The 27,211-nt window shown below is 34.7% G+C and overlaps 1 protein-coding gene across 2 annotated transcripts in view; it reads left to right on the forward strand.

The window, feature by feature from the left end:
- The first annotated feature begins 692 nt into the window (after positions 1–692).
- emb (exportin-1 emb) overlaps positions 693–27,211 on the forward strand; it is a 457,135-nt gene continuing 430,616 nt past the window's right edge. For both annotated transcript variants that reach the window (XM_090376567.1, XM_090376568.1), the window contains exon 1: positions 693–848. The gene's annotated coding sequence lies outside the window, so the exon portion shown is untranslated. The remainder of the gene's footprint in view (positions 849–27,211) is intronic.

The raw sequence follows: 27,211 nt of genomic DNA on the forward strand, positions 1-27,211 counted from the left end.
ATCCTAATGAAGCGTAGTACAGTATACACATACAGTATAACATCGGATTAAATCCTTCTGGAGTTTTTTTTTTTTTTTTTTGTCATTCTTCACAATTAATTTCTTTCTTAATCAGTTAATTGGTGATAATCCGTTGTGAAAATGGTATACTCGGTTAATTCGATTACCTCTCTCGATCACTGCGATCACTAGTTTTTATGTGATATGACGGGATGAAATTAGACAATCATCTTGGTGGTATAAATTGGTGAAACACCAATTTTTTTGTCCAAGATTATCCCTTTATGTTTTAAAATTTCTTTTCGGATTGTTCTGTTAGTCCCATGAATTGGTTTGGATCAAAAAATTTTACAACCGCTCCCGAATTAAAAATATCCCGACTAAGTTCTTTTTTGCGTTTCTTTTTGTCTCATATAGTTTTTGGCTCTTAATTCAATGCCGAGAGGATAAATGATAAAAAGATGATAGCATGCTCGAGCATTGTCGTATCAGAAATTGGGGGCTAGGTGTTTGTTCTTGTCACTGTCCAGAAGATGTTTAATAAATCGGTGGCTAGTAATTTTTATATTTTGGCCTTCTCTTGAAGTTAATGAGTGTAAAAAGTACTGACTTTCTTCCTTCTTTATAATTTGGTTATATATATTTATAATTATCTGTAGGTGGCGCACCTGATTTACATACAACCAGTTTTGACCGGTTACAGTGGGATGAAATAAAGTAATTCTGATTTTTGCGTGGAAAACGTGCTTGTGAAGGTTTGTGTATTGCCAGAAGAGTGAGAAGAAAGTGGATACGTTGTTAATACTGTGATCCATTTGTTAGGATTAAAGGAGTTGTTATAAGCCAAGGTAAGAAGAATTACGATTAGTTCATACAGGTTTAGTTGCAGTTGTTAATGGAAGTCGCCATTTTTGTTGACATATATCACGTTCCTTTGTAACAGTAGTCAGTGGTCCATAAGAAAGAAATGAAATGTATTTAATCATTTTTGTTTGCCTTATTAAATAGAAATATTTTTATGTTTGTTGATTTTTATATCGATCCCTCTACCATTTTCATTTGCTCTACTTTAGTATCATATATATATATATATATATATACGTCTTTGCATTTTTTCCTAGTGGAATAGATTTGCACAGACGTTGTAATCAATTTGTATTGTACTAAACAACATATAACAGCAAGATACACAAAATATAATATTAATGTTAGTTGTGAATAATCTATATAGTAATTTTGTTTTTTTTGGAGTTTCCGAAAATGTTTATTCATTCATTTGCTACATTGTTGTTGGAAAGGAATGGGTACATTCTGAAAGTAATATGTTTCTGCGTTATGGACATTAGAAGAAACTGAGTGTTGCGGATACTACCAGCGTGTTGCTAACATTTTCCATACATATTTGTTTTTACATGCACATGCTTAATTCCACAAACAACCGGACTTTAGCCATACAAGTTATTTATTTACACGTGAATAACCAACCTGGATCGCTGGTTTTTTCCTAAAACCAGTTAAAACTTTTCAGTAGATTCACTTTCCAAAACACGATGTTCCGCTACTCAGTTTTTAGGAGTTGAAATGATGAAATATGGTTGAACTGATTTATTCGTGCTCTCCAAAATAAATAATAAATAAATAAATACTTTTCGATGTAAGTATTTTTTTGTAGCACACCATTATAGCATTTTTTTGTAGCATACACTAGCATTATCAAAAAAGCTAGATTATTCTTTCCAATAATTTGCTCAGTAGCACTTTCAGTTTTTAAACATTCACAGAAACTAAGTTGTAGATCATTCTAGCAATCAGTTCTGTATTTAACCCCTCTGTGTATGATCTTTTGTGTATGTTACCTGAGAAAAAGATTAAAGGTACCGCCCCAGCATTTAGTTTACTCAATCTTTCTAAAGCAATAAATACTTCAATATGAATAGTTGTGGTTGTTGCACCATTAAACCCCAATCTCAATAACTTTAAATATTTTAGGCCACTACACAAGTCTGGTTTCTCTAATGTTAACTTCATTGTTTTTACTGGAATTCCAGTATGTAATTGGCTGAATTACATAAGCTGATCTAGTAGCTCGCACAGCTTAGAGAATATATCAGACTAGAATTACTCCTAAATATTTTTCATTTTATTTTTATATCTTCCATTTACTAGTGTTAAACAATTGCTATTATTCAGTCCAGCCAAATATGAGGGAGGGGTTTCTGGCCTATTTTGATAGAATGGTGCATTTTGGAAGTGAATCGCTTTTTTTATTTAACATTCTTCTAAAGCAGTGTTTCCAAAATTTTTTTGCTCATGGACCCCTTTTGGTTTTGAAAAATAAATGCAGATCCTCACATCCTAATTCACTTATGGGGTGTCTTGATGATAGGTGTCCAAAATTAAAAATTTATACCTTAGAACTGATTATTATATGTTTACAATTACCTTTTTCAAGCACAAAAAATAAGCCAAATAATAAACTGTTACTATTTGAGTATACAATCACACAAGTATCCTCATAGGCTACTAGTGTGAAGAATTGTTTTTTTTTTTTTTTTTTTTTGTCTCACAAAGTCCTTTAAAGTTGGGAGTGACTGTAGACAACCAAATTCAGTGTTGGGTGCGACATTCAGTCTAATGAAATTTAGATATTGTTTAAAAAATTAAGTAAAATTCAAAGTAGCCATTACAGACATTATTCATGGATCCCCTGAGAACTGTTTGCAGATTTCAAGGCATCTGCGGAGCACAGTAGTAGTAGTAGTGGCATGTATGCAAGAAAGCAAGTGTATGAGCTTACGCAGCATCAGCCAAAAAAAAAAAATCACACCATTCCCTCCAAATGCCTGTCCAGTTCCTCCTTAAATTTATTTAACCTATCAACTTCCACAACGACAGATGGAAGTTTGTTCCAGCAATTAACCAACCGCTGGCTAAAGGCAAATTTCTGCACATCTATTCTACATCTATCTTTTCTTAATTTGAATTTATGCCTCCTTAGGTTCATAATCTGAACAAGTGGAAGGATCCCATCAGAATTCAGCGTGCTCAACTCATTCAAGACCTTAAACACCTCAGTCAGATCACCGCGCAGGTGCCTAGTCTCCAGCTACTGCAATTTGCATAACTTAAGTCTCTCTTGGTAAGAGGATCCCTTCATTCCCCTCACCAATCTTGTTACCCTTCTCTGTACATGCTCAAGCAAATCTACATCCTTCCTAAAATGAGGCCTCTAGACCTGTACGCAGTACTCAAGGCATGACCTGACCATTGCCTTATACAGAGGGACAATCACCTCCTTTTCCCTGCTAGCAAAATTCCTATATATCATTGACAAAACCCCATGACCTGCCCTGACAGCCTGTCTGCATTGCTCAGAAAACTTTATATCTGACTGCACAATTACTCCCAGGTCTTTTTCGTTTTCTACCTCCTTAAGTGTAGTACCACACAGTTGGTATGTTTCTCTGGGGTTACTTCTGCCCATATGCAGTTCTTTGCATTTGTCAAGGTTAAACTTCAGTTGCCACTTCTTAGCCCATCTGCCCAAATTATCTAGATCCTGTTGCAGTAGCACACTGCCATTACTGTCATTAACAACCCTGCCAACCTTTGTATCATCTGCAAACTTCGACACTGAGCCTGATATACCTTCATCAATATCATTGATAAATATACAGAACAACAGAGGATCCAACACCGAACCCTGTGGGACTCCACTAATAACATTAGTCCACGAAGAGCAGCACCCATTAATTACCACCTTCTGTCTTCTCCCACCCAACCATCCTTTTATCCATTGTAGCAACTTATTCTTAATGCCATTTTTAATAGTTCGGGAATCACTGTTCTAAAGCAATGGTTTCCTGCCTTTGCAAGCAAACTCCTTGAATTTTGCGTTCCTTTTTAAGAAGAAACAATTTTTAAATTAACATTTTTTAATTTACTAAATTTATTCTTGAGTTTTAAGGAGTCCTTATGTGCTGTAATGTAATAACTAGATCGTATGTATAGCTTAGCTTAATTTTCAGCACTCACCTCATAGTAATCCGCTTAGCTGGTGGAGAGTTTTACCACATACATAATGGCTATAGGATTCTAATAACTTATAGGGATTATGGGTTTAAAACTAAGTTATGGGCTATAAAAATTTTCCTAAGAAAGAACTGAGGACGAAAGTCGCTCGTGCATGGCTATTAGCTTCTATTTTTAATTTAATTTAATTAGGCAACCATAGAATGGAAGGTGCACTTTCCTTTCTTAGGAAAATTTTTATAGCCCATAACTTAGTTTTAAACCCATAATCCCTGTAAGTTATTAGAATCCTGTAACCACTATGTATGTGGTAAAACTCTCCACCAGCTAAGCGGATTACTATGAGGTGAGTGCTGAAAATTAAGCTAAGCTATACATACGATTGCTTAATTTATTACCTTGGTAGTGGCTCACCTGACATGTGACCAACTTTTTTTAAATTTCTGGAAAATGTTTTGGGAGATATTTGCATTCTGCTTGGAGAATATAACTGGCTGAACTTTAGAATAGGGTCCCCCTTCCAGACTACCTCAGTCTTTTTATTTCATTTTTTTTTTTTTTTTTTTTTTTTTTTTTAATTTGAAATTTCAACTATTCTTAATTGTTGCAATCTCTATTTTATACAACTTTTTATTTAAAAAAATTATTTAATTAAAAAAAAAGTATGCATTTTAGACATAAGATACAAATGAGTCCATTACTCTTCCATTTTCCAGTTTAAAAGAATAATTAGCCATCCAAATTTTAAATGTGTACATGCTCATATTTCTGTTCATTTGTGTATACAAATATTTTAAAACACAATTTTTATATATATATATATATATGTGTGTGTGTAGTAGATACTATTATTCATTTCTGTTTTCAAATTTGGTATGTTTCCAAATATTGTCTCGTTTTTACTATATGAAAACATCAATTTTTTGAAAATAACACGGTAAGACTAGATAGTGTTTATTCAACTAGTGGAAGAGTAAAAAAAGTAACATGAATCTATAAACAAACACAATTGAAAACTTTGTGCTAGGTTACCTGACAGGTTAACACTTAATTACTCTGTGAAAATGTAAAAAAATGTAGGATCATTATTTGAGGGTCATCTGTTGGGTGGGTGACACCCTTGAAAACAGGGTTGCACATCACCTGCCACCATTGCTGGTTTATAAACAGTTTTGTAATGCATGATAAGTAACACATTTAGAATAAAATCTAAATTCTCATATATTTTCATCAATTTGTAGTAATATTGAAACAATTTTTAAAAAAAATTTGAATGCCATTTAGCTTAAATGAGTTTGTTTCTGCAGAAGATATCTGTGTATCTCTTACTGGTATATTTTAATTTTGATGAGGTACAAATTGAAAATGCACTTTTTGTGCATTATTATGCAGCTAAGCCTGCCAAGTGTCACTTTATTGTTCTTTTAAATCACACATATGCTGTGTTTGGTTTGTCTGTTTTTTTTTTTTTTTTTTCTGGATAAAAATCTGAGTTTATGCTATTTCAGGAAGAAATTGATAATATATTTTTAAACCTAACAAAAAGTTCATTAAAGACTTGAACATAGTTTAGTTGTTATAAAAATATTTTAATAAATATAAAAGGAAAATGATCAAAGATGCTATTACCAATTTTTTTTTTGAAAACCCGTGAATATTTTAACTCTTGTCATATCACAAGAGTCTAGCATGTCTCAAAGCAGAAGTACCATCCTTAAGTTGAATTTATAAGTGGTCCTTAGGGCTCAACAGATTTGAAGATCTAGTCAGTAGCTGTGATGAGAGTTGGAGAAAGAAAGAAAAAAAAAAAAAAAATCTTCTGCAACAGCCATTACATGGTAATTCTGTTATGAAAAAGATTTCTAAAATCTTTACAAAAAAGATTGGGCAGCCATAGGGGGACAGAATTCGTTGCCATGTTCCTGAAACCAGTTTGCAACCTGCCAGTCCTTTTGGCGTGGTGTGTTGTCTTGTTGATAGATGCTGGAGTTGTGTGCATGCACTGTCATCATGAAGGGATGTGATGATAGATAGGTAGGTAGGTGTTGCCATTGATTAATGAGATCAGAGTACCCAGGCATGCCACAAAAACAGTCCCCAAACCATAATACCACTGCCAAACAACAATTGTGCATCCAGGTGCCATGGCTCCATGTTGAGCTTCTCTAAATGCAAGTACACCAAAAATGTACATATAGAGTTGGAAATGGGATTCATCAGACCAAGTGATGGATTTCCATGTGTCAGTGGTCCACTGTTGCTGCTGACATGCTAATGCAATGTGCAGTTTCTTGTCTCGCAGTGACCATGGGTACTCATGATGGCTATCATCTGCCATAGCATATATGAACTAATGTCTGTTGCATAGTCAATTTGGATATTGGTCTTGCTCTCCTTACATTATACTGGGTGGTTAGCAGGGATACTATGTTGAATTGCTGCTGTGTTAAGAGATGAGATACATGACCTCGCCATTGATGTTGATCACATGCGAATGTCCTGTGTGTGAATTTTTTGGTTTGTTCGACCACCACTGTTGAGCCAGTCATGGTAGACTTGTGACACCACCAAATGGGAGTACTCAACAATGTTGGCTCTTGTTGAGCTGGTGGCAGCTGCAAGTCTAGCCTGCAGAATAATTTCATGTTCAAAGTCATAACTCGATGCTGACTCATTCTTCCTTGCAGACAGTCAAAAACTGATTGCCGCATATGCGAACTACAATCTTGTATCAGCTATTCCCAACTTTGAGACTTCACTAGTGTCACAGATCAGTCCAGTACAAGGGAGTTTTTGCCACTGGAAAGTCAACCAAGTGTAGGTAATTCTAAATATCTCAATGGTAATTCTCCATGTCATTAGGAAGTGATACTTTGATTGTATCTGTTAAGATAAAACATGGGAGGAAAAAATATATATGTATATCAACTTTTTTATCAATTCTTGTATCAGTTTCAGGCACAATAGCTACATAAATTATCTGGTGAGATTTTGAGATTCTTTCCACTCACAGGACATAACTACTAAGTGTTCCAAAAGTTCATTTGGAACTTTGTGTATATGAGGTTTGATGATGTGATTTGGAAAAAGAATCCTTAAATAGCACTGCATAACAATTTAGGGTTTGTATCATGCTTGTAATTGATAACAGATACCAATAAACATACTGTAGGTTGTATTAATATATATATATATATATATATATATATATATATATATATATATATATATACTATTATTGAATTATATTAAATAAAGTTAAATTATAATAAAATGAATAAATAATTAAGCATTCATTAGAGGCAGCGACATGCAATTCCTCCATATGAAGCTGAAATACATCCATTATTTTAAATTAAATAAAACATAAGCCAGTAGTATGGCAAAAACTGTAGAGCGAAAATTAACATAAAAATAACCCAAATAAACAATCGAACGAAAAGAAAGAATAGATATAAATAGTAGCCCAGAAACCCTAATATAATTTCGATCTTTAAATCCAATTAACAAAAACTATACAAATTTTAGGATAATGCCAATTAGTTATTAATTTAGCGGTACCCCCCCCCCCCCCCCGAGAGGTACCAGTTCCAAAAGACGTGAAATATCACCCAAAGAGGGTTAAAGGAACTACCAAACGATAACAAAATCAAAATAAACTAAAATAAAATAGACTGACCATCATGCCCCATATCGACAGAGGACCACGAGGCAAATAATGGTCATGGAATCGCTGCATTTCAATCGTCATACAAAACATCGCAAAGGCGGAAATATCGAAGAACCAAACCACCCTTCCATTCTCCGATAGATCAACCAATGCAGAGGATTTGCATGGCGGTGGTCCTTATGCAGCGAAAATAAACTATGGAACAGGCAGCACTCTAAAGCAGAGCCACACCACTGACATACTGTAAGCTGAATCAGCTTATATTGAAGAAAAAAAGAAAATAGATGGCGACACAGGCGTTGCTAAATTAGCTTATCGACCCATTACTATTGAATTATATTAAATGTTGACGAAAATTAAATGGGGCATGATGGTCAGTCTATTTTATATTAGTTTATTTTGATTTTGTTATCGTTTGGTAGTTCCTTTAACCCTCTTTGGGTGATATTTCACGTCTTTTGGAACTGGTACCTCTTGGCGGGGTACCGCTAAATTAATAACTAATTGGCATTATCCTAAAATTTGTATAGTTTTTGTTAATTGGATTTAAAGATCGAAATTATATTAGGGTTTCTGGGCTACTATTTATATCTATTCTTTCTTTTCGTTCGATTGTTTATTTGGGTTATTTTTATGTTAATTTTCGCTCTACAGTTTTTGCCATACTACTGGCTTATGTTTTATTTAATTTAAAATAATGGATATATATATATATATATACTGTACATAGTTGATCCGACAGATAACTTTGTATCATTTGTTCTCTTTGGAGGGCAACTCTGACCAATGTGTACTATACATTATATAAATTCAAAAAATATATATATATTATATGAGTTGTACAGTATGTTGACAATCATTAATATACAGAATTTATGGGCTAGTGCCAGCAGTGGCAATAGACACATTACATCCATAATATGATACGCATACCATATCATTTTGTTAAATATATGTATTCGTTTATGGGGAAGATTATCTTAAAATATATACCTAGATGAACCTAAATGCACAAAGGATTAAAAAAAAAAAAAGGTAAACTGCAGCCATTATCAACCCACTACAGGATGGAAGCCTCCTCAATGATTCATGTTGAGAGAAATGGACTATAATCTGCCATGCTGGTCCAGTGCGGGTTGGCAGATCGACCGTATTTAGCAGTCAGGGCCTTGAACCCTGGTCTACTCAGAGCGTGTGCTACAACACTCCTGCTCCTAACCACTCGGCTACGGAGGTCTGCACAAAGGATAATATACAAAAACTTATCACTGTATACTTACAATTTGGGTGACTTCTTCCAAGGTCAACCACTCAAACTGAAAGGAAAAACAACAATAAGGGATTCTCTGTTTCTGTAATGACCAATATGCATTATGAGAAAATCAATTTTGAGGTTATACATCAACTAATAGAATTTAGGATTATATAAAATATAACAGAAATTAAGGAATTTTGAATTTATGTAATTAATGCATAGTTCACATTGATCATAGTTGATCTGACAGATAAGTTTATATCATTTGTTCTCTTTGGAAGTCAACTCTGATCAATATGTACTATACATTATATGAATTTGAAATTTCTTAATTTCTATTATATTTAATATAATCCTGAATTCTATTATTTGTTATATAACCTGAAATTTTGATTTTGCCATAGTGCATATTGATCGTTACAGAAACAGAACCACTTATCATTTTTCCTTTCGATTTGGCTGGTTGATCCAAGAATTCAACGAAATTGTAGATACAGAAATTAAATTTTTATATATTATCCTTTGTGTATATGTAACATACTTCATCTGTGCATTCTCCATAGATTTATCTAGGTATGTTTTTTACAATAATCTTTCCCATAAACTAATACATATATTTAACAAAATAATATGGTACACATAGTTATATTATCATAATAACACTCCAATATCACGAATTATTCAATCATCTTGGTGATAGTATTTACTATTGGCACATGACTTCAATAAGATCTTTACCAGAGAAGACTCCAGAACCATCTATCTCACATTGAAAAAATAGAAGAGGTGAATATCTTATATAACAGCATTAAAATCGCCATACACTAGGCCTAGTAGATTGCAAATATAGACTACAATATTGGTGGAATGAGAAGGTAGTGAGTTTGGTGAAAGAAAAGAAAAGAGCCCCTAACAAATGGTTAATGAATAAAAATCAGGAAAATAGAGAAGCATACAAAAGGTGTAATGCAGTTAAAAGGAAAATTGCTGATCTAAGAATGCAGCATGGGAGAAAAGATGCCAAGAAATCGACAGCTGATTAGGAGGAACACAGACATCCGAAGCCTGGTGAAGCTTAGAGCACTGAAAACATGAATCTCGATCGAATAAGAACTTTTTAGATATGCCAACATGGGAAAATAATTATAATAACTTCCTAAACGAAAGACTAATCTCAGTATTAGAGCATAATTATCCCTCCACAATAGATAAAAGAGATAGAAATAAAAAAACATCAAGTTCTTGACTGTGCAAAATTAATGAACAACGAAAAATCTCCAGGTCTTGGGAACATATCAATGGAACTAATTAAATGTAGGCCACCAAGTTTTTTTGATCTGATAGCACAGCTAATAGCAGATTATATAAAGCTGAGGAAAATTCTAAATGAATGGAAAGTAAGTTATATTTAATCCATATATAAAAAAGGAAATAAGCTGAATCTGGGGAACTATAGAGGTTCTAATATAGTTGGTCAAGGACGTTACGTGGTTGTTATCCATTAAGAATTATTAATGTGTATAATTAATCACTCTTTTACCATGTGAAGTTTTTAATATATATTTTATTAAGCATAGCCTAAACTAATATACAATAGTATGACGTTTCGGTTATCTTGTTGACATCAATCATCAGACTGCTGTTTGGGAATAGAGATAAAATTAAAAAGGTGAAGGTTACTAATCAGATTTACATTTAGCAGTTCTAAATTATAATCTTAATTTTTTAACAAAGGATCAGTTATAATATGTATTAACAATTGGTCATTTCTAATTTTCAATAATTCCAGTGAGTAGATAAATAATTCTAATAACAAATTGGGCTCTAAGATTATAGTTACGACATAAAGGAACAATTCTATGTTATTATTACACAATTATATGAGCATAACTTGGTTACACTGAGCAATTTTTTTTTAAGTTACTTTACTTTTAGCCTATTTTATAAGATGAATTAAGACAAACAAAACAAATCTTACTTCCTGACACCCTCAGACCTGAAGAGAAATGGGAAAGAGGATCAGCCAGCAGTGCCTCTTATAGGCCAGGGATTCTTATAATTACCAATAGGAATAGTGTTAGGTTATCCTAGATCCAGGGAGCTTGAAAGCTGACCTTTGACCTCCTCTGATTCCGGGTTGCTGTTGACCGTTGATTATCAGTTATGGTGTGTGGGCTGGTTCTGGAGGTCTGGAAGAGGTTGTATGCGATCTGCACCTCTGGATGCCTTGTTTCTTTTTAAATAACTGTACTGTTTGATCCAGAAAGTTTGAAGAGATGAAAAAATTCAAAGAAGCATTTCTTATCAAATTATTTGGATCTTCAGCAACTAATAGAAAACAGGGGGTTGAGTTCAACCCACAGTATTTTCATCTCTTCAACGAGAAAATAAGTGAAGAAATATGGACCCAGGAAAGAAAAAGAAACAATGTAGGTAAATGGGCCTGTAGTACTGGATTCAGTGACGATAAATAAGTACTGTACTGTTTGATCCAGAAAGTTTAATAAACAATAAATGACATTGAGCTTTTGGGATTAAATGGACCCCTTCATCGGCAATTCTGACAGGAAAAAGACGTTGAGAGAACATTTTTAACGAATACAGAGTTGTGCACGCAGTGATGTGTGCAGGAGATTAAACATTCAACTACTAGGTTGCTACGGTATTGTCTAACCTTATTCATACTATTTGTCGCCAAGCTAACTGTACCTCTGATGCTTACCATTCGCGGCAGCAGGGCGCCTCCATAGCCAGGTGGGAAGAAGGAGCAGTGTGTTGCACAAGCTTCTTGATTAGACCGGGGTTCGAGCCCGTCACCACCAAATACGGAGGATGTGGAAAGGTCAGGGAATGACCACCGCATATCCCGGAGCAATATGGCCTTAGTTGCTAATGCTCCTAAAAACCAAATAACAAATAAACAAACAACAAACATCGCGGCAGCAACGTAAATTTGTGAATTTCAGCGGAGAAGCCCACTCCTTGAGGACGAGCACCCATTCAACTAATAACGCTTCCTTCGTTTTAAATTTGAGCAGCAAACAATTAACCGCCGAGGAGCTCAACTCTTGATTGCTGGAATGAAGTTCACTGTCTTGCCGTTGAAGACACCAATCACACAACTTGCTATGGGAGTAGAAGCAAGCATTTCAAACCTCCCTGAAGAAGCTGGTAATGAAATTCTCTTCAAAACAGCTTCAATCCTCTGATGCACACAGCCCGCCTGCTCCAGCCTTAACCACTGACAGTACGCTGCTCTTTCCTCTGTAAGAAGAGTTAACACCATTGTCGTACTTTCCGTAGACAAGGGACGCCGTACTGTCATATTTGACTGGTCAGATTATCTAGAGAAAGCCCTTGTCCTGCTACAAGACCCAAACATATATGAACCCGTGACAGATCTGCCTATCAAAGTCATGGGATGCCTGGAGTCAAGTGTTAACAAACTAGACTATGCATGCTTTAAATCAGGGTGTTTTTGCTTTGACTCTGTGGCTTCTGCATGTCACGGGCTGCCAACTGCCTCAGTTTTATGGCCTACCTAATATTCATAAGCCAGGCCTTCCCCTCCAGTCCATTGTGTCCTGCTGCAATACACCTACATATGAACTATCTAAATATATTGCTTGACTCCTTACACCTATTGTAGGAAATACCGCCCACACTGTCACTAACAGCGGCGAGTTCATTCACCTTTTTAAAGAGCTCTCAATCTTTGACAGCGAGATTATGGTGTCATTCGATGTGGCATCCCTATTTACATCGATCCCAGGCCATAAGCTGAGGCAAGAAGCCTCTGGAGAATGACTTAAATCTACTGAACAGAACATCACTAACCACAGAAGACATCTGTACTGCCCTCAACCTATGCTTATCAGGCAGCGTCATTACCTTTGGGATTCCTTATACAAGCAGGTGCATGGTACTGCCATGGGTGCTCCCATTAGCTCCGTCATGGCCAACATTGCCATGGAGGAATTGGAAGATCAGATATTCCTGGACCCACCAGTGCATATTACATCATGGTGCAGGTACGTCAATGACATCTGCACTGTCATCCCACATGGTTCTGAAACAACATTACTGGAGTACCTGAATTCATTGTCTGTGTTCATCCAGTTAACTTTAGAATTGGAAGTTGATGGGTCCTTTCCATTCTTAGATGTCCTGATAAAACGTGTGGGCCCACCTTGAAATCTCGGTATACCATAAGCCAATGGGTGTGCGGGCAGTTTACCAGCTGCAGATCAGGCCATGCCCCTAGTCATCTCAACAGCATCGCCCACACCCTATTCTCCTGTGCTTGGAGCCATTCCAGCTCAGATGAAGTTAGGCCTACCGAGATTTCCAGAGTAAGAATAGACCTGGTCAATTCTGGTTATCCAAGCCATATTTTAGACAAGTGCTATTTGCAAGTGCACGATCCACCCGAGACTGTCATCAACACATGACAATATGCCTACCGCCTACATTCCCTACTATCCGGGCATGTCGGATCAGATTTCAAAATCCTCAGAGAATACCGCATAAAATGCGTGCAGTTACCCAGTAGAAGCTTGCATTCTCTGCTTTCTAATGTGAAGACTCCGGTCGCCCCTCTTTTGTGCAGTAGGGTTGTATACCGCATAACTTGCAAAGGTTGTGGCAGCTGCTACATAGGGGAGATCTCAAGACGTCTTCAAGTCCGCCTTGAAGAGCACCACAGGTCAATTTGCCTTGGTGAGACTGACCAGTCTGCAATTGAAGAACACTTCTAGTCGACCCATCATGAACTTGACTCCAAGTGCGATTACGAAGTGATTGACAATCCCGACACTTTCGCCACCGCTTCTGGCTTGAGTCACTGAACATCTCATGCAATTCAAGAACTATGAATCGCTGCAAGGGCAAGGCTACACTTTACCTTAGAGGCAACTATCTTGAAACTGGATAAACGCTGGCAGCAAATCCACACACATCCATGCAGCAACCTAGTAGTTGAATGTTTAATCTCATGCATGTATCATTGCATTCACAACTCTGTATTCGTTAAAAATGTTGTCTCTAATGTCTTTATCCTGTTAAATTTCTGATGGTGTCCATTTAACTCCGAAAGCTACATGTCATTTATCGTTTATTAAACTTTCTGGATCAAACAGTACAGTTATTTAAAAAGAAACAAGGCATCCAGAGGTGCAAATCACATACAACCTCTTCCAGACCCCCCCTTCCCCCAGAATCAGCCTGCACACCATAACCGATAATCAAAGGTCAACAGCAACCCAGAATTGGAGCAGGAGGTCAAAGGTCAGCCTTCAAACTCCCTGGATCTAGGATAACCTAACACTATTCCTATTGGTAATTATAAGAATCCCTAGCCTATAAGGTGCCTCCGTAGCCAGGTGGGCAGATGCAGCAGTGCGTAGCACATGCTTCTTGATTAGACCGGGGTTTGATCCCGTGACCACCAAATGCGGAAAGGTCAGGAAATGACCACTGCATATCCCCTGAGCAATATGGCCTTAGTTGCTAATGCTCCTAAAAAAAAAACAAAAAACAACTGGCCTATAAAAGGCACTGCTGGCTGATCCTCTTTCCCATTCCTCTTCAGGTCTAGGACGGTCAGCAGGTAAGATTTGTTTTGTTTTGTCTTAATTCATCTTATAAAATAGGCTAAAAGTAAAGTAACTTAAAAAAATTGCTCAGTCTAACCAAGTTCTGCTCATATAATTGTGTAATAGTAACACAGAATTGCTCCTTTAAGTCGTAACTATAATCTTAGAGATGCTCAATTTGTTATTAGAATTATTTATCTACTCACTGGCATTGTTAATACATCTTATAACTGATCCTTTGTTAAAAGATTAAGATTGTAATTTAGAACTGCTCAATGTAAATCTAATTAGTAACCTTCACCTTTTTAAATTTTATCTCTATTCCCAAACAGCACGGTCTGATGATGAGTGTCGGCAAGATACCCGAAACGTCACACTATTGTATATATTAGTTTAGGCTATGCTTAATAAAATATATATTAAAACCTCACGTGATAAGAGTGGTTAATTATACATATTAATAATTCTTAATGAATTATAGAGGTTTTAAGTGTTAATTGCACTTATGTCCAGACTATACTCTAAGGTGCTTCAGTTAAAATTACAAGAGGAGGTAAAAGAAAAGTGAGAATAAAGTGGATTTAGGTTAGCCTCTCTTGTGTGCAGAATTTGTTGTTCTGAAACAGCTAGTGGAGGAAAGAAAGCAAAGAATAAAGATGCCTTCATCGGTTTAGAAAAGGCTTATCACCGCTCCAAGAAAGGAATTATGGAAAGCCCTTCAAAATATGTCAGTTGATTCAGAGCTTGTGGAACTGATTAAGGAATTGTACGATAACAACATGCCATATATTAAAGTTGCAAATGCTTTATCTAACGCAATCTGTCCAACAAAGCAGCTGAGACAAGGATGCAGCCTATCACCATTATTGTTTAATGTTTTCTTGGAATGTGCTTTATAAGAATGGAATGGGAGTACCCTTATGAGATGCTCCAGGGGCGGTTGTATAGCAGTCTTTGCAAATAGTGGGTGAAAATGGGTAAGGAATATGTTAAAAATATGTCCGTGTTTATAAAAGTAATAGCGCAGAGTGTTGAAAAATATAGTTGAAGGAAAGTGAAAAGTATACAAATGAAGACTATAGAGTTTGTATTTGGGGTTTTTGGGAGCATAATTTCCTGTCTATGCCAGTGAAGGCCAGGATATTCAATAACCTGGGCTCTTAATTTGCAGGAGTCTGTTTCTATCCTGATATCTTACCTTATTTTGCTTCTCCATTTGGAGAAACTTGGTATCTCTTTTTTAGACAGACACCTTATGATAAGAATAGGTGTACTGCCATCACCTGCTTCTTTTCCTAATTTCACATATACAATTGCCTGTGACCTCATCATATAATTGTAGAACTGAATTTTCTATAACACCTATAATATATGTAGTGTGTACACTGAAAATATAAAAAGCAAATATGCTTTAGTTAACACACGCGCGCGCGATAAGGAATTTGAATGGTGTTTAAAGTACAATACTGTACAATAAAAGCTTTCAAAGAGCCCTAAGGCCAAATGAATTGAATAAGAGTGTATTAAGCATAATGAAAGTATTCAAAGTTATCCTTTAGGCCAATAAAGAAGATGTGAAATAAGATTTTTGCATAAGGATTTAGAATAAAAGTATTCGGTATAAAAGTATACCCAGTAAGAATTGACCAAAAGACAGATAGCCTGAGTTGGTTTAATGTGTTATATCCTATAAATAACATCATTATACCTCCTTTTCTTTTGCCTTAATTCTGCATAAGCCCTTTCTTTTTCACTACCTAATAAGTTCATTATTTTTCAATAGTAAATAGCTTAAATTATTTTCTTTTCACAGGTAAATAGCATTAGCATTAGTAGAGACATTTGATGCAAGAAAGCAAGCTTATGCAGCATCAGCCAAAAAATAAATAAAATAAAAATAAATAAATAAAAAATAACCACTTCCACTTCACCCCTCTGTTCGTTTGAAATACCTGTCCAGCTGGGCCTTAAACTTATTCAGGCTATCAACCTCCACTAGAAGGGATGGAAGTCTGTTCCACCAATCAACCACCCACTGGCTAAAGGCAAATTTCCTCACGTCTATCCTACATCTGTCTTTCCTCAATTTGAATTTATGCCCTCTCAGGTGATTATTCTGAGCAAGAGGAAGAATCCCATTAGCATTAAGCATGCTCAAACCATTCAAGGCTTTATACACCTCTATCAGATCACCTCGCTGGTGCCTAGTCTCCAGACACTGTAATTTGCAAAATTTAAGCCTTTCTTCGTAAGAGCACCCCTTTGTTCCATTCACCAATCTTGTTGCCCTTCTCTGTACTCGTTCCAGCAGCTCTACATCCTTCTTGAAATGAGGCCTCCAGAACCTGTATACAGTACTCTAGGTGTGGCCTGACCATTGCCTTATATAAAGGGAATAATCACCTCCTTAGCCCTGCTAGAAAAATTCCTATATATCATCGACAATACACCATGAGCTACTCTTGCAGCCCGTCTGCACTGCTCAGAAAACTTCATATCTGCCTGTACAACCACCCCCAGGTCCCTTTCATTCTCTACCACTGTCATTGTAGTACCACAGAGTTGATACGTTGCTCTGGGGTTGCTGTTTCCTATATGTAGTACTTTACATTTGTCAATGTTAAACTTCATTTGCCACCTCTCAGCCCATCTGCTCAACCTTTCCAGATCCTGTTGCAGTAGTATAGTGTCAGTAGTGTCCTTGACAACCCTGCCAACCTTTGTATTGTCTGCAAACTTGGACATTAAGCTTGATATACCATCATCAATATCATTTATAAATACAGAAAACAATGAACCCAATACTGAACCCTGAGGGACTCCACTAATAACATTAGTCCACAATGAGCAGTGTCCATTGATTACCACTCTCTGTCTTCTTCCCCTCAACCACCCCTTTATCCATAGCAGCAATTTGCCTCCAATGCCACACTGCTCCAATTTGTGCAACAGTATCAAAAGCCTTTCTAATAGCATAAAAGAATTTTCACTTTTAACACCAGATAATTTTTAGGTGGCTTTTACTTTCTGTATTATTTGTTTCACTGCTATCTGTTGGGCTACCTCTTATATCTTATATATACCTCTTAAAATTTAGCAGCAAAATAAGTTTTGCTGCTAAATTTTAATATTTGTAGAAGAATAAAATTTACCTCAATATGATACGTAGAACTTAATGATATTCTCCAGAAATTAAAACGCAAAATGATTACAGTAAAAAAAATCAATTTAAAACAATTGAAAAATTAAATAAAATTAATTTAAAAAGTTTAGCGTAAATTTTGAAAGATGATTTTCCTTCCTAATCAAAAATCAAAGAAAAGCAAAGAATAAAGATATCTTTGTCGGTTTAGAAAAGTCTTATCACTGTTCCATGAAAGGAATTTTATTTGAAAATCGTTTTTCAAAATTTACATTAAACTTTTTAAATTAATTTAATTGTTTTTTTACTTGTTTTTTGAATTTATAATTAGTTTTTTAATTGTTTTCAATTGATTTTTTATTGTAATCCTTTTATGTTAATCTTTTATTCATTTTAATTTCTGGAGAGTATGATACGAAAGTTTTATACGTATCATATTAATGTAATATAGTTGCGGAAGGACGTTACGTGGTTGTTATCCATTAAGGATTATTAATATGTATAATTAACCACTCTCTTACCACGTGGAGTTTTTAATATACATTTTATTAAGCATTGCCTAAACTAATATATACAATAGTGTGACGTTGCCGATACCCATCATCAGACTATGTACATCAGTACGTTTCGGGTATCTTGCCAATACCCCATCATCAGATTGTGTACATCAGTCTGATAATGGGTATTGGCAAGATACCCAAAATTTCCCACTATATGCTTAATAAAATATATATTAAAAACTCCACGTGGTAAAAGAGTGGTTAATTATACATATTGATGTAAATTTCTCTTATCTCCTACAACTATTGATATCAACATAGAACGTATTGAGCATCTTAGCTAGCTCTGTTATATACTACTAAATTTTAATATAATTTTAGATAATTTGGGCCTAGCTAAACTAGCAGATAACAAACAGAAACAGCTAGCCTTTGACAATTCTTGATTGGAGGTATCGAATGGTGCTAGCCCTCTTCAACGTACCATTCAGTGTATCCTGATATCAATAATTTGTCTCATTTAATTTTATTTTACTTGCACCTATTTTATTATTAATTATTTGTTTATTTATAGGGTATAACACATTAAACCAACTCAGGTTATCTAAGTCTTTTGGTGTCATGGCTCACTGGGTATACTTTTATTATTATTATTATTATTATTAGCCCTATGATGCAAGGAAGCCTGAGGCTTATGCTGCATCAGCCAAAAATTCCCGGGGAGAGAGAGAGAGAGAGAGAGAGACCGACCTTTATTCGAAATCCTTATCTTACATCTTCTCTTCTTGATTGGTTTAAAGGCTAATTTTAAAATGCTTTTATTATTCCTAATACACTTATTCAATTCATTTGGCCTTGGGGCTCTCTTGGAAAGCTTTTATTGTACTTTAAACATTGTTCAAATTTTTTATATACGGTTGTAAATATATTAAAGGCTGATGTAATGTTTAATCAGTAATTTGATGGTATTAATCTGATCTGGGACTCTTTTCCCACCTTTACTTTAAAAACATTCAAACATTTTCCCATTTACCTTTTATCACTACTCATTACAGAAAGGTCTGGGTATAGATATACTTTTAATGGGAAAATGTGAATAATGTTTCAGTAATAGGATATTTTGGAATAAATCATATTGAAAATTGTTTAAAGAAGGGTGATATTGGGGACTGTAGTTTTATGGATATTTACTACAATATTAGTGAGAATTATTGCCAGCAATAATATGTAGGAATTTGATTTATTACTTTTGAAAATTTAACTCTCATGAATGGCAAAGGATTACTGTTGTTGAAGTTTCATATCTGACATGTGTAACTTCCAATTACAGTAATCCAACAATGGATAATTCTTGAATATGATGGAAGTAGAAAATATATTATACTTTCAACAGTATGAATGAATTCCTAGGAATGAGAAGGTGTGTGGAGTTCCTAGTTTCTCCCTGTATCTAAAATTAGTATTAATTTAGTTTAGTTTTAACTAAAAATTAAACACTGAGCTTTATTAATGTACTACATTAATAATAAAGTTTTGAGTAGTAGCTGAATTTTTAAAACTTTTATTTTGAATATATAATCTTATAATTATAGGTAATTGAGTAATTTGTGAGATATATATATATATTTTTTGTTAGTTTGTTTGTTTTATTACATTCCTTTATACTATTACAGTACTAAAAATGAGACAGTGAAATCTGTGTTATGGTGGTGATGGTATGTATATATGATATGTGCTATTTTTTTTTTTTTTTTTTTTTGTTAGGTACTAATCCTTTGTAGTAATGGCACAGAATGAAAATTTCCGGAATGAATTGGAAGAATGGAATCCAATGGAATCTGATTTTTGTTCTGTAGATTTCAATTCTTATGATAAAGGGATTGGAACCAGTTTGCCTTTAGATCATTTGCCACCCAACAGGCAAAATGCAAAGAAAGGAAAAAAAAGTGTAATAACACTTTATGTATCTAGAATTCCATTGGACTTAACGGAGGAAGCACTTCATCATCTTTTTTCAAAATATGGGAAGGTGTTGCGAGTCTTTACTAAATATCCTAAAAGTCCAAATAAATGCAAGTATGGATTTATTGATTATTCAAGCATAAATGAAGCATACTTGGCAATAAAAGAGTTAACAAGAAAGCCTCCATTTAATTTGCATGTTACATTTTCTGGAACACATGAAGGAATAGAGAAAGATAAAAAAAAGCATGATATAGATTTCTCATCCACTGAGGTTTTTCCTATGGTGATGGAAAATTGTCCAGAAGAAAATATATCTCGAAACATGCTGCTTTCAGGTAAACATTCACAAAAATGTAGTGATCAGGAGTTAGTTAATTTAACCATAACATCTGGAAAAGAAGGGCGAACAGTTCGATTTTCGTCTGCTTCACAAAAGTTATTACATCAGCTAGAAAGATTAAAACCAGGGGATACCCATATAACTTCTCAGTGTCATGAGCTTTGTGAACATATCTGTTGTATTCATACTAAGCAGTGTGCTCCTGAAAAATTTGTTGAAATAATAAATGTAGATAGATCAAATAATGTTCCACACAATAACGTGTGTATTTCTCCTGAAGATTCATATTGTTGCTCTCACCAACACTATCATCATGCCCTCTCACCAAAAGCTGTTCCTATTTGTGAAAAATTGTGTAGCAGAATGGATTCTGATAATATTGTGTCAATCAAGAACAGCTTATATGCAAGTGACAAATGCATTGGGCAGTGTAATTCTGAAAGTAGAAATAAAAATGAAAAATGCAAACATATACAACAAACGCTGTTATATAGACAGCCACCTTATGATCAGAGTAGAGGTTTACTGCCATCACCTGCTTATTTTCCTAATTTCACACCACCATTACAGAGATATTGGAATCACCAATTTCAGAATAGTAGCATAAGACAGCCATTGAACAATAATATTAGAATGAAAAAGTTTGGTGACAAATCCCAACAGAATAAAGGAATAAAGGAAGAGGATAAATTTCATAAAGATGAAATAACCACTACCAGCAGAAATAAAAAAAAAGCAGTTTCTGTAGAAGCTAAAGGTAATTTAGAAAATACCACTCACTCTACTACTTCATTACAGTCACTTAGTGGAGAAACAAAAATTTGCGAACAGAATTTAGAACTGACTGAAAAACAAAATGGGGAAAATGTAGTGTTAAAAATGAAACCGAAGGAACAAAAAGAACATCAAAACCCTTTGAAGCATATGGAAAATAATGAGAACAGAGAGAGAGAGAATTTTCAGGAAAATGAAACTTGTAATTCAGATTTCACAAAGAATGAAACAACAGAATTTAGCATGACTCTGAAAGCTACAGAAAAGATATATAATCAAGATTTAAAAATGGAAGAAAAGAAAATGGTGAACAAAAGTAATAAGAGCAATATGCCAAAATCTGCTGAAGAATATAATAATTGTTCCAACGACAGCAAACAAGATATTCAAGAAAAAGGAGTAATTGGAGATGATTCTATACAAATTCCTATCCAAAACAGTGATAGCAACCACAGTGGATATATGAAGGTTACCATATCCTTTGGGTATAATCCTAATGAATTGTGGATACAGAAAGTGGCTGAGCTGCAGACACTTGACAAAATAGAAACTCACCTTAAAGCTTTAACTTCCAGTAAATCTCCCAATTTTGAGCTGCCCCAAGTTGGAGATTTGTGTGCAGCTTTATATTCTTTGGATGGCAAGTGGTACCGAGCTCGAGTTGACAAAGTGAACGAAGATGGTACTTGCCTTGTCAATTACATCGACTATGGTAATTCTGAAACTGTCAAAATTTCTGATATGAGCTACCTTCCTGGAAAACTTCTCACCTATTCTCCTCAGGCTATGCCTTGCAAGCTTGCAAATATCTCGCCACCAAAAAAGTCACATTTATGGAGTGAAGAACATTTACAGACATTTGCTCAGTTAATTTCATCCACTACACTCTATGCAAAAATTGTGAGGGTAACAGATGGTGATAAATATGAAATTGATTTAATTAATAAAGAGGGTAACAGTATATCTGATTTAATGCATGTTTTGAATGCTGCTGAATTGACAACTAGAGAATCAGCCATCACGGATTCAGAGGCAGTCAGTAATAAAAGTTTACCAGAGGAAGGAGAAGGAAGTGGATTAAGAAATTTGGAACTACCTAATACAAAAGAAGAAATGCATTTTGCACAACAAAGGAACAGTTTTCCGAATTCTGTACTTCAGTTATTAAAGGAAGGTATGGAAGTTATTATAAGCCCCGTTGAAACTAAGTCAGATGGTTCTTTCTGGGCAACAATATCGTTCTCAAAATATACACCAGAAGAGTATAGTTATATGGAAGAAGTTTTCAAGTGCCAAGATTCAAATTTGGGAGATGATTCATATAGACCTAGAGCAGGGGAACTTGTTGCAGCATATTCTCCTGAATTTGGCAACTGGTATCGTGGTTATGTGAAGAAAGTAGATGATTGTAATTATTCTGTCCGTTTCATTGACTATGGTAATGAAGAAACAGTTCAGAAGATAGGTTATTTGTTTAGTGACTTCATTTCCATCCCTTCTCCAGCAGTTCTGTGTACATTAGAAGACACAGCGCAACCTGCTGCTCAATTTATACAGGACCTGCTTTTGAAAGGCTACAAATTTCAAGCATCTGTATTTACTGTATTACCTGACAAGGTTTATTTCAATCTTGTAAAAGAGGAATTTAGGGTTTCTTTGTTTGGAGTTCCATGGTATTATGATATAGCAAATGAATCTCCTAAGCCTCTCCTTATAGAGATCAAGCCATCTTCTGATAATCAGAAGACTTCCAATAGTCTGGATCACTTACCTGCTTGTGTTGACTACTTTACGACAAAAATAAGTGATCCAGTTATAATGTTTAGCAATTGCAGCAGTGTGGAGCTGCCTGTTGGCAAAGATGTAATTGTAGAGTTTAGTTTTATTGCTAACCCAGAAGTTTTAATGTGTTGCTTAAGTAATGATGAAACCAAAAAGCTTGTATACCTTCAGAAAGAGATTAATGCATTCCTTGCAAATGCTTTTGATGAGTTTTATATGCCAGTTGCAGATGAAGTGTGTGTGGCCCGATATCATTTGGATAATCAGTGGTACAGAGTTGCTGCCCTGGATGTCACACCTACTGAAACACATGCCTTTTTTGTAGATTATGGATATTCAGCTGTAGTCAGTAATAACTGTATTAAAAAGATTATTCCACGTTTCATGGATTTGCCCTTTCAAGCTATTCATTGTTGTTTAGCTGGTATTGCTAAACAGGATGAATGGGATGAAGAAGTAACTGAGGAATTAAAGAATGTTATTCCAGTTAAGACACCAACACAGATAACAGTAAGGGGAAAAGATCTAATGGGAGTATATTTGGTGGATATTCCAGAGGTTTTTGATTATATGCTTTTAAGAGGTTTTGTGCAAGCAGAAAGTGATGTCCTTGGTACTTCCATAAGCAAGCTTCCATGTGAAGCCATTTCCTCAGAAATATCACAGGCAGTCAGAAGGAGTTTGATAGTGCCTGTTGAATCCATTGTTAATTTTCTAAAAGATTCAGAAGAGTTAGAGCTTAGTGTGATGACGCCTGAAGAATCTTCATCATTTTGGGCAGTGGTTATGATTCCAGAGGTCATTAGGGAGATTATAAATATTGAAGAAACAATTAACCAATTATCTGATGGTGCAAAATTATTTGAGAAACCATCAATTGGTGATATAGTTGGTGCATATTCTTTGGAATTAAACTCTTGGTATAGGAGCTGTGTTTTACATGTAGATGAATATTGCGACGTTCGTTATATTGATTATGGAAATGAAGAAAAAGTGCAAAAAGTAGTTCCTCTCAGTAGTATACAGAAGTTACCCAAGTCTCCTGCACTGTTCTGCACAAGGAAAGAATGTTCAGAAAATCAGAAGAATAGATTAGTTATTCCAGATGACAAATTGAAAGTGTCTGTGATATCTGTGGCATATAATAAGGTTTCTTTTGAAGTTTTAGATGCCAGTGGTAATGCCATATCACAACTAGTGGCTTTTCCTTGGTATTACAATATACCAATTTTCTCTGCATCATCAAGAAGTCTGGGTACCTGAAAAATAGTAGTGTCTTGAATGTTCAGATGGAGTCTGCAAACTACAAGGAGGCCACTACAGGAAGAATTTTTTTTTTTTTTATTTTTTTATATATATATATAATTGAGATTACGAAATGCTTTCTCATGAAGATAACACCAATACTTTGTTTTACTTATTACCAGACAACAGAAGTTTTGCAACTTTGTATAAATATGAACTCTTAGTTTGTGTTTTTCAGAAACGTATTTAATGCTATATTAAATCATATTGACATTGCAGTAAAGATAAAAAAAAAAAAAAAAAAAGGACAGACAGAGAAGTTTGACTTTAATTACTTTTTTGTATGGGAATACTAAATTAACATCTATAATTAGGAAAACTGTACCCTGAATTCTTAATGTTTTTTTTAAGTACTTCTCCATTATATTGAAGGTTGTTTTTCTTTTTTTGCATATTTATTTTTTATAAGAATGCTTAAAATCATTCTAGCTTATCAAGCAAAAACTGTAATTCATGTAAAAGTTAACTAACTGTGAAGACATAGTACTTATTTGTATTAGTGTAATCTTTCAAGGACTGGAATAAAAATGTATACGTTTGTAGTGTACCAGAGTATTAAGATATTTGGTACAATTCCTCATGGAGTTATGCTTAGTTTTTGTTGTTTTGTTTTGTTATCTCCCAGAAATCTGTATATCTAGAATAGTAATTTTCTATGTTTTGTTTCCTTAAGTATTAGAAATTCCTTTTTTAATGAGTTTTGGGTCACCTTCTAGCATTGCAAATGCTTGTGCAGGCCCAGAACAAAATTGATTTTGGGGCCCAGATTTGTAACCCTTCTTTAGTCTTCCCAAGGAAACTTTATTGCACTCCACTGGCCTGATCTTGAAGAAGGTAACTCTTTCAACTTTATAGTTCAGGAAAAGGTCACAGTAATTATGTGGTACACAAATGGGAAAACTGCTTGTGGCAGTCTGCCAGATCTTGTAAGACACATTTTACAGATACTTTAAGCAGTGTTTGTGATATTCTTATACCAAGCCAGGCCTGTGATAGTGTGAAAAATTATACATTCTGCACTAACAAGTAAAGTGCTAGAGTGTAAATATATGTTCACTACAGCTCTAAGTTTGTAAAACATTGCATATTTCTAGATTCATTGGGGGGGGGGGAAGAATAATAATATAAGATGTTTCTTATATTTTTCGTACTCCCACTTAACTTTTTGTTATTATCATTACTTATTTATAGCCTTTAAACAAACATTCTAATGTTACCACATGTGTGTGCTTATTCACTTATTGTCTAAATTGCATGTATAACTGTCCTTAAGTTTTATCAGAATGATGGATAATGCTACTTGGCTTATTGGGTATATTTATTTTGCAGAAGTATTTTTTTATTTTTCTAAGAAAAACTGAATAAATCAACACACAGCTGGGTGGGGAAGATCATTTTTGCAAATTTAAAGGTATATTTTGAAAAATTTCATTGTCAAAACTCATTAAATGTACAACTAGTGGAGTGCCAGCTGTATATGTTCACCATTAATGATTTAACTTAATTAAAAAAAAAAAAAAAACGGGAACCTAATGTTCATAGCATTCATGGCATAATTCACCAATAGCATCTCCCATCACCTGTAGTGAGCAGTTCAAAGTGAAAACTGGCTACTCAATTACAAAAAGTAATAAGGCAATACATATGAAAGCTTCAGAAATGTCAAGAGGAACTGCTTGCATTGGTCATTTGATCAATGACTGCTTGCAGTCATTGATCAAATGAAATGCTTTGAGGTAGTGGTTGATAGTTGATGGATTTCTCTATTACTTTGAATTGATAATAATTGGATAATTATTGGGAGGGATTTGCCCTTTTCTGGAATTGGCTGAATAAAAAGGATGGAGTGATGAAGGAAAAATTGCATCATTTTTCTTTATCACTCCATCCTTTTAGTAGAATTAGCAAGTGTAAAAAAAAAAATGACAAAAAATGGGAGTAAGCTTTTGAATCATGTTTTCCGAAGTGGAGAAATGGTGTCTTCATTTGTATGCTAGATTGTTCAAGATTCATTTAATGTCCTTTTGTTGGAAGACCACATTAAATATAATGTTTCATATGGTACAGGTATTTGCCAAGTTTATCAATGAACATCCATCAACGAACACCAAACTGGCTGCTATTATTTACACCATACTATGAAATTCAAAACTGACCTTCAGTTGGTTAAACCTTTAAGAATACAGCTCTAGCAAATTGTTGTTGCTCCAGCAACAGCATTGCAACTACTTATAAGTAGTTGCAATTCACCTTGAGCCAAATATCAGTGCATCTTGCAGTGCAGAAGTGTTCTCTTCGGGAAATGTATTTATGTTTCACTTAGAGCAAACATATATTTCCCAAAGAAAATATTTTGCAACAGCATACTACTGTAAATGGCCAATACTCCAACTTCATTCCACTATATATAGGTGTGTCAAAGATTAAAACTCATGTTAGAATTCCTACAGTTTTTGCTCAGTGATTTTATCAAAACAGCTACCAGTTAAATGCAGTACGTATAAGGTATTGCTGAATTAACAGCAATAATTCAGCTGTCGGACATAAAATACATATCCAAAAAAGTATAATATACACAAACTTCTTTAAGTTCACTGTATGCATACGAATTAATCTTTTGGAAAATCTTTGACTCCATATCTATTTGCTGAAGAAAGGAAAGAGATGTTTCTGTTGGGCACAATGCCAACAAGTTAGTTTTAAGAAAAGAAATTAGATTAAAAACAAATTAGTTAAAAAAGTCTTTAACAGAAAATATCATATCAGTATAATTATCATTAGTAACTAGGCTGACAAGGCTAAATAAATGACAAACTACAGTGTATAAAACCAGTTCTTCAACCCTGGATCTT

The sequence above is a fragment of the Mastigoproctus giganteus genome, chromosome 6, assembly GCF_048544385.1.
Source record: "Mastigoproctus giganteus isolate SK-2022 chromosome 6, ASM4854438v1, whole genome shotgun sequence".
Classification (NCBI taxonomy): Eukaryota; Metazoa; Arthropoda; class Arachnida; order Uropygi; family Thelyphonidae; genus Mastigoproctus; species Mastigoproctus giganteus.